This window comes from Ixodes scapularis, unplaced genomic scaffold, assembly GCF_016920785.2.
Source record: "Ixodes scapularis isolate PalLabHiFi unplaced genomic scaffold, ASM1692078v2 PGA_scaffold0__279_contigs__length_252992795, whole genome shotgun sequence".
In the NCBI taxonomy this organism is placed as follows: domain Eukaryota; kingdom Metazoa; phylum Arthropoda; class Arachnida; order Ixodida; family Ixodidae; genus Ixodes; species Ixodes scapularis.
In genome coordinates this window covers 243,831,964-243,840,657 of record NW_024609835.1, presented here as the reverse complement: position 1 = coordinate 243,840,657, position 8,694 = coordinate 243,831,964, and positions in this window count along the sequence as shown.

The following is an 8,694-nucleotide window of genomic DNA, read 5'->3' as shown; positions in this document are numbered from 1 at the left end:
CAACGTGGGGCTCGACCTCCTGCCGGCCCGACTTGACCTACCTAACTCGTCCTTAATACCATCGAGGAATCGCGCACACTAATCTTTTTTTATATTTCCTTTAAATTTAGCAAACCAGAGGACAGTCCCCACCCATCACGTGGGCTCGGGCCCGCGTGGGGGGCGCGCCCGCGTTAGGTGCGGGTCCGAGCCCCTTACGCGCCTCGCACGCAAGCCCCTCACGATGTTCCGTCAGCGCGAACTCGGGTATGGCTGGGGATGATTATAGCTTCCGCAGGGCGGTTAACGGACACGCTCGCGAGGGCTCCTGCCCACTGCAAATCGTATTGGGGACGATAAGAGTGACCCGTCCACTGTGTTGAAACTGCCACAGGACGGACTGCGGGGACGTTCGCAGTAGCTCTAGGCGTCTGCACTGTATTCCACCACCACCACCGGCCAAATTTTCGGTTCTGAGTATCCCGGAAACAGCACGGGCCCACAAACAAGGCTCCGTCAGCTCAGACTCGGTTACGGCTGGGGACGGTCCGGGGGGCTCGCTCCCCAAATCAGAGCTGCCGCAGGACGGTTTCCGGGCACGTTCGCGAGGGCTATCACCGATTGTTCGCCGTTCCTCACCGGCACCTGCCGGAACCTTGGTCTTAAGTGTCCCGACAGCTTCGCCAGACGCCCTTAGTCATGATCGACATAAAAACTCTCTCATTCGGGTCGTTAGAATTTTCTAAAAACAGCCTCCCCAAATCCTTCCTGTTGTCCCCATTTATAAGGGATACACACGAAAGAAGTCGGTGACGGTCTTCCTTTTAGAGCTCGCGCACTACAAGGCTGCGTCTAGAATATCGAAGACTGCGCTGCTCGCCCGTGCTTTTCCAGCCGCGCTCGTGGGGATTGCGGTGGATAAGCGCAGGAGGCAGGTTGAATTTTTCAGCTTTGAAGACTTCGCGAACCGATTTATTGAAGAATATTTGTCTACTGGTTATTTGGAACATATCCGAAAGGAGCTTCAGACCCACACATAACACAAGGATGAGCCGTTAGTCGAGTTTGTGAGTGGCTTACAGACGCATTGTGACAGAGCAGAGCCAAATGCTTCACGAGGAGAAAAGATGGCCAGAGCGATCCGACAGTCTCACCCACAGTTAAATCCTTATCTGCGTGGTGATAATTTTTAAATTTTCAATTACATGGCGCGAGGGCCAAGTTACATTCAAGCCTACATTGTGGCATGATTAAACTATAGGCCTCCTCTCTCATCTGAAAACCCCTTAGAGCATTTATGCGCCTGGTCTAGCAGAACAAACTACCATAGCCCAGTCTATGACCAGTCAGCATACTCCGAATACACTCAAAGAAACGTTCCGCACGCGCTCGACCCTCGTGCGTACACGCTCACACAGGGCATCTGCTCTTTTCATGGTCGCCGAGTCTCTACTTGGTGGCCCACGACTTAGCAAGCAGGAACACAGCACGACGCTCCAGACCCAGCTACGGTCGATAGGCTCGACAATAGTGCCGCTCTCCCCAGATGATTCCAGGCGTTAAGAGGGACCGAGCAGGCCTCACTTCCCCTTTGATTTCAATCAGGCGGACTGGGCCACTTCCGACGAGCTTGATCATCCGCTGAGATCCCCCGCAACCCGGTAAACGAGATGAGCCGGCGCTGATAAGGGCTTGCCCATCACTAGTGAACGTTACACGCAGGTCTCTGAATTCCCTCATCTTCTGGCCGTCTTCCCGCATGCACGGTACGCCTTTCATGACGCCTGACGTACTGTGCCAGCCGACACACTTCCCTTGCCCCACGACGCTACTGTGAATGAATCAGAGACACTAGGTAAGATGACGTTAAGGCGTTCCTGGGCGAGAACCTCAGCAATGTCTCGACTTCCTTGTATCTTCTAATCATCGTCCTGCTCACATATATAAACAACCATTATGCCTGACTTATCACCGTACAAGACGGTGCCTACTTCAATAACCGATGAGTCTCCCGCTCACAGAATATGCGGTAAAGCAGTCGGGGGCACCTGCCAACACAAGACGGTGCCCACTTCAGAAGCAGATGAGACTCCCCCTCATGAAACATGCAGTGGAGCTCTCGGGAGCAAACCAAAAACCAAGAAGGCTCCCGATCATAAAACATGTGGTGCAGCTCTTGGGGTCACCTGCCAAGTCACTCTGGACGCAGTTTAAGGGGCAGATTACACGATGCCTGACCTAACACACACAACGACTGTAGCTACATGGACCGACGACCCTTCCGCTCCTTGACCACGGTAAGAAGCCATCGGAGGCCTCGAAAAATAGGTGTTGTGGTGTCGCTGAAGGTCGGTTTTATGGGAATAATATCTCCAGAACAAGGCCTCCATATGCATATCTTAGACATGGTGTGTCCTAACGAATCTCCTCTGGTCTAGCGTGCAGCAGCTCCGGCGCGGATTACCCAAGGTATAAAGCGTCGACCCCTCAACTTAACTGAATGCCCCCAGTCAATCTGGCTCTTGGCAAGAACAGGTCAGACGAATCATATATATTATTGTAGTCCTCACCGGCCAAAAGGTTCCAGCCCTCTGGGACACCGGAGCGGCTATTTATTCATTTGGGGACTTAGTAAGACAATAGACCTTATGCGAAATTGTTTTGTGGTGTGACAACAGTGAGAGCGTCGACATTTTAATGTTGGCAAGCGTCGTCGGTACCGAAGCACGGTTGAGGCATCGGAGAGAGCCGTACGGGCAATGTGCGATAGCGCAGCAACTGCTTTCCACCTTCCGACCATGGAATGTGGACGAACAGTTTAAACAACATACCGCAATTGTCTGACAAAACTCTCAGAGACCTGTGCACGCAGGCGAAAACCTCGTCGAAGCAGCAGACCGAGTCCTACGCCTTCGCTGTGGAAGACTGCGGGCTGTCGCCAGCGTGTGGACAGGCCTCCGAAAGGACTAGGCCGCCATGCCTTTTATATTTGAAAACATTTTTAAATCTTTTGTTCAATGCAAATACGCTTAAAGTCGTACATGACTCAAAATAAGTTTTTTTTAGTTGTTACTGGCGGAAGGTTTTTTGGTGGAACGCTCTGTGTTCTTCAAAAAGAAAGTGTGCCCTGGGCAATATTTTTCAAGCATTGCAAATGCTAAATATGGTTTCAGATAGCATTGACCACAAGTACAGTTAACGAATGTTGCGATATTAATTTAGATTTGTTCAACCCGGATAGAATAAATGCAGTGACTTTCTCAAAACTACCCCCAGCTTCTTTGCACTAAGCAAAATTTCTACCTAGGCTGCAACACAGAAAGAAAGAAGAAAGAAAGGAGGTTGTAAAATGAAGTTGCCACCGCCCGTGTTGCTTCGTTCGACGTCCGCAACGTAAGTTTTTGCTGCCGCCGACATCGAAGTTTTAGCGACTGCGATGAACCTAACCATACCACTGTTAACCATGCACATCTCCAATTATGGTTGATGACGTAGATTATTAAAACTACCATCTTTTTGCCTCGCTGGACAGCCTTGGTCTCGTCAGCATGCATAGAGCGGCTTGCGCATTAAGAAAAAGGCAGGCCGACACTACAACGTACATAAACGAAAAAAGAGGGTCCTAAACAAGCTTGGTACAACTTCGTGAAAAGATTAGGGCCCAGTTCAATAGTTGTAAGTGTCTACACGCCGCACGAGAACATCCGCATGCTTTTTCGCGTTTTCACCGATTATTTTTGTCAAAAGCTGTGTCTCAAGTAACAAATAAAAATAGGAAAACAAAACGTGAACCCTGTTCACGTTTGCGTTTACGTCACGTACGAATAAAAGGTTTATCGCTGTATCCGCAGAGGAACGCAGCAATCATTGGCATCGCATCTCTCGCATGAAGCGCGGTCGCTGGTTTACATGGGGTCTTTGCCGGTGGGGTCTCTGGTTTCGTTTTCTCGCCGCTAACAAGATGGCGGACGTAGTTCTCGGCGCGCTACTAGATGGCGCTATACACTTCGCATAGGGTCTATTGTTTCGACACCGTAATGTTCGCATGCGAACTTCACAACGAATATTGCGTATGGCCTCAAACGAAGCTATCACCGCCCCTGAAGAAGCTCGACTGTAACTGCTTTTTGACGGATGAAATTGTCGTCAAAACTTTACTTATTTACCGGGCCTGGCTTGCACCATCATTTTGGGGCGCGATTTTATAATTTGAGAAAATGATCCTAGACTTAGCAGTTGCAGGATATCGATATAGCTTGAATCCTCCACCTCTGACATTTTCTCCGAGGCTTGAAAAACAAATAGATCGTCCTCTGCGAAGTAGAGAACGCCAGCTAGAAGGAGAGAGGTACAAGCGTTTCACTGGCACGCAACGCAGAACAAGGTTGAAGTGTGGCAACAAGTTCCTTCTCCGGCACCGACGCTCAACAACAACTTCTTCTACAGCCTCTAGATCCTTTTTCTGACATAATTATTAAAATACCCGGAAAGACTATCGTCCTTGCACACCGAATCTATACCGTAGAGTCTCGGCCCATACGATTCAACCCACGTCCTTCGAGTATTCATAAACGCGTACTTCTAGATTCAGCGGTGGAAAAGATAATCGACAGAGGTACCATCGCCCTTTAAAAAGTGCTTGGCCCTTTCCTATTGTCCTAGTGCCTAAGAAGGACGGAGCAGCGCGATTTTGTTTAGAGTACCACTCTCTCAACGCCATAACAAATATAGAATGCATGCCCATATTTGTCGGTTTCATCAGTGATGTATGCTCTCGGGTCAGCTCGTATCTCTACGACGCTCAATCGCAGCAGAGGATGCTTGCAAATTAAAATCGTAAACGAGAATGTCAATAAGACGGCTTTATTTTATTCCAGAGGCTTATTTGAGTTCGATCAACTACACTTTGACCTTTCTCTAATTTTTCCGCAAGCTTCCAGAGGCCTTTAAACACCGTCGTGGGGTATGCCAAGTTCCGCTATGCCATGGCCTATCTGGATGACATGGTTGTATTTGCCAAAACTTGGGATGACCGCATGCGTAATTTGAAGGTTGTTCTACAGCGAATGAGTGACGCCGGACTGAAAATAGGAAGTTTTAAAATAACGTGCGTAATTTTAGCGCACGCTAGCGCCAAATTTAGCGCTTGTATTAGCGCACGCGACGCATGAGAGTTTTAGAATAGCGTTTCTCCGTCGCAACGCAAAAGCCCAAGCACCTCGCGCTTGCGACGCCACTAAAATAGAGTCACAATTTTTATTTCACACACAAAATGCTGTAACTTTAGAAAAAAAAAGTTTTTTGGGCTCAAAGAACCATTTTAGATTTGTTTAAACATGAAAATTCGACGCGAGTGGTTGCCCGGTCGTGTCCGGTTGCGTCGCCTCGTCAAGAGAGGTCTCGTGTTTCCTTCGCACATCGTACATTCACCGAGAAATGTTCGCGCGTCGCAAGCATCAAGTTGCCGGTGATCGCTGGCAAGCCAAGTACAATGCCGTCCTGTATCGAAAATCGCAGTAGCGAGGATGCCGCCGACGTCGCACTCACGACGCTGCCAAACCAGCCACCGACGTAATCCTGGAAGCCGCCATTTCTCTTAACTCTGCTCGTCTTGGCTATAGCCAACTTTTCATCACGAATCTTCCCTGGAGAAGCGCAAAGAATCTTTGCGTACGCACGCTATTTCCGAGAAATAGCGCACGCTAAAATTGCGCACGCAAAGCGCAAAACCGGGTTTGCGTTCGGAGCATGCGCAGTGGCGACGTCGCTATTCTTTGCGTACGCAAAGCTTTAGCGTGCGCTATTCTAAATCTCCCTAATTAAGACATAGAAAGTGTAGGTGGCATCCAATAAAGTAGAACTTCTTGTGTTCATAATCAAAGAAGGAACCATTCAGCCCTAGGGAAATATTTATTCCATACTGTGACGATTTGGCCCGCCCTCTTCATGATTTACTGTGCCAAAAAATTCATCAAGTTGGACATCGGTTCACGATGAAGCATATAAGACATTGGCACTTGCCATTTCAAAAACTGCTTCCCTTAGATTCCCAACATTAATGCCAACATTGGGCTTCAAACGGGTAGCAGTGAATATGGAATAGGCGCAACTCTTCTACAGGAACGTAATGGAGCATTGAAACCCGTTGCACTTGCGAGCCACACGCTATTTTGCGCCGAGCGTAAGAATATTGTTGCCAAACAAAAGTGCTTGGCGATTATATTTTTTTTTGAAAAAGTTCGACACGTACCTTGATGAAGCAAGTTTTACCATTAAGACCGACCATCAAGCCCGGACTTGGCTGATAAATCTTAAAAACACTGCAGAGCATCTACCTCGCTTGGCCCTCACGTTACAAGGATGCGACTTCTCAATCGAATATGAACCAGGTAAGCCAAATGTTGAGGCAGATATATTCTCTCATGCTCCCATTCTAACCCAACATTCAGACAAGGCAACGGAACCCGTCGCCGTGACAAATAGGAAATTTTTCGGGGGAGCGATTGTGAGCCGAGAACAACTACTAAGGGCCCATCAAGCAGGCGATCAGTGTAGGAATATATCTGTAAGCTTGAAGGGCAACCAACTCGAGGACATCGTGACATGACGGCTGGACCCATAGATTCTTATATTCACAGTGATGATGACCTGTTACTTCGGTAGGGGAAAGGATGAGACTGACCCTACAAAATCACCGTTCCGCGGGACAGTACCAAAAATGTTATGCCACTTTTTCACGCGTTACTTTAATGACAGTGTTCTCGCACGTCACAGCAATAAAAAGAAAATTCTGCCGCGTTGCAACGTGGCCTCGAATGAACCGGGATGGCTTGCGCTACGCCCGCAGCTGTACTTTATGTCAAACAGCAAAACCACGGGGCGGCAAGCCTCTTTGTCTAATGCAGCTGGTCCAAAGTTAATATCCTTGGAAGATAGTTCCATGCGATATAATGGGCCCATTACCTCGCAGCCCCCAAGGCAACCGATACCTCTTGGTAATGTCCGCAAACTTCTTTAAAGGGGTCAACTTCTATCCCTTACGTCAAGTCGCATCCGAAAGGATCTGAAAAAGACTGCGGGACACGTTTTCTCGGTTTGGCTACCGCTCTGTGCTCTTAACTGATCGGGCTGCTTATAACACCAGTGCCGTTTTTGAGAATTGTTGCAGGACGCTCAATATCCGGCACAATTGCACCTACCCACATCCTCCACAGGCCAATATAACCGAAAGAGTAAATCGCAACCCTTCAGGTACTGCTGATCCTTTACATTAACCACCACGAATATTGGGACGTATACCTTCCAGAGATTGCCTTTGCTTGTCGAACTACCAAAAACAGAACTGAAGGTTTTACCCGGCCTACATCAATCTTGGTTGCGAGTTCAAAGTACCAATGAAGAACGATCTGGCCAATGCCCCAGATGTTCGCCCCCGCAGCTCGCACTTTAGCTTTGGGCAACGACTCCGCGATAATATTGTCACGAATGAAGGTGACGAGAAGCCGAACAGTGAACTGGAGGATAAAGGTTTAATTGGCGAACTTGTGCCAAACAAAAATAAGTAACGGAAGAGCGTCGAGGCAACAGAAAAGCGGGCGGCGATTCGGCGGCACTACAGAGCGCTTAGCGAGACTGACTCGACAAGGTCGCGGGTAGCTATCTCGAAAGTTCGGCAAAAAAAGGCTTGAGCGTCGCGCGCTCGGGGCGAGGATGAACTGGCACTTTCGAGAATAACAAAGGAACGGCAAAGTTACGTCTGGTGCAAGAATGAACGGGAATCTTCCAGAAGACTGTGACCAAGCGTTGCTTTCTCGGCCTTTGCGGGCGGCATTATCCCCCCTTTTAAAAGCGCATCGCCCCCATGCAAAGCGAAAGTAAAACGGAAATGGCTAAATGATTTACGGTGAAACGAAATAAACATGCAGTCTCACAATCCTAATGCGCGTAGAACGGCTTAAGTCGAACTACATGGACGACTTCGGGTCGTGGCTGGCGGCGTCCTGATGGTCGAGTTCTGTCGGGGAGCACCTCGTAGTTCAAGTCCCCAAGGCGGCAGATGACCTTGTAGGGTCCGAAGTAGCGTTTTAACAGTTTCTCGCTGAAGCTGCGGGGGGGAATGGGCGTCCACACCCATACTTTGTCTCCGGGTTGGAACTCCACGTCGCGGCGACGAAGGTTGTACCGGCCAGCGTCCACAGGTTGCTGGTCCTTTATTCGAAGACGGGCTAGCTGGCGTACTTCTTTTGCTCGTTGGGTGACCAGCTGGGCGTCGTCGGTGCCGTCGTCCGTCGTGTCGTGGGGCAGCATGGCGTCGAGCATCGTCGTCACCTTTCTGCTGTGCACCAGCTAAAAGGGTATAATGCCGGTAGTTTCTTGAATCGCCTGTTGCACGCAAACGTGACGTAGGGCAACACTTCATCCCACGTCTTGTGTTCCAAATCCACGTACATCGAAATCATGTCGGCGATGGTCTTGTTTAGTCGCTCCGTCAGCCCGTTTGTCTGCGGGTGCTATGTCGTTGTCCGGCGGTGGTCGGTGTGGCTCTGGCGGAGTATCTCTTGTGTCAGTTGCGCCATGAGCAAGGATCCTCGGTCCGTAATCAGGACTTGGCGAGCGCCGTGTCGGAGGACGATAGTCTCCACGAAGAACTTGACTACTTCCACAGCGGTCCCCGACAGGAGTGCTTTTTTTTCGGCGTACCTGGTGAGATAATCA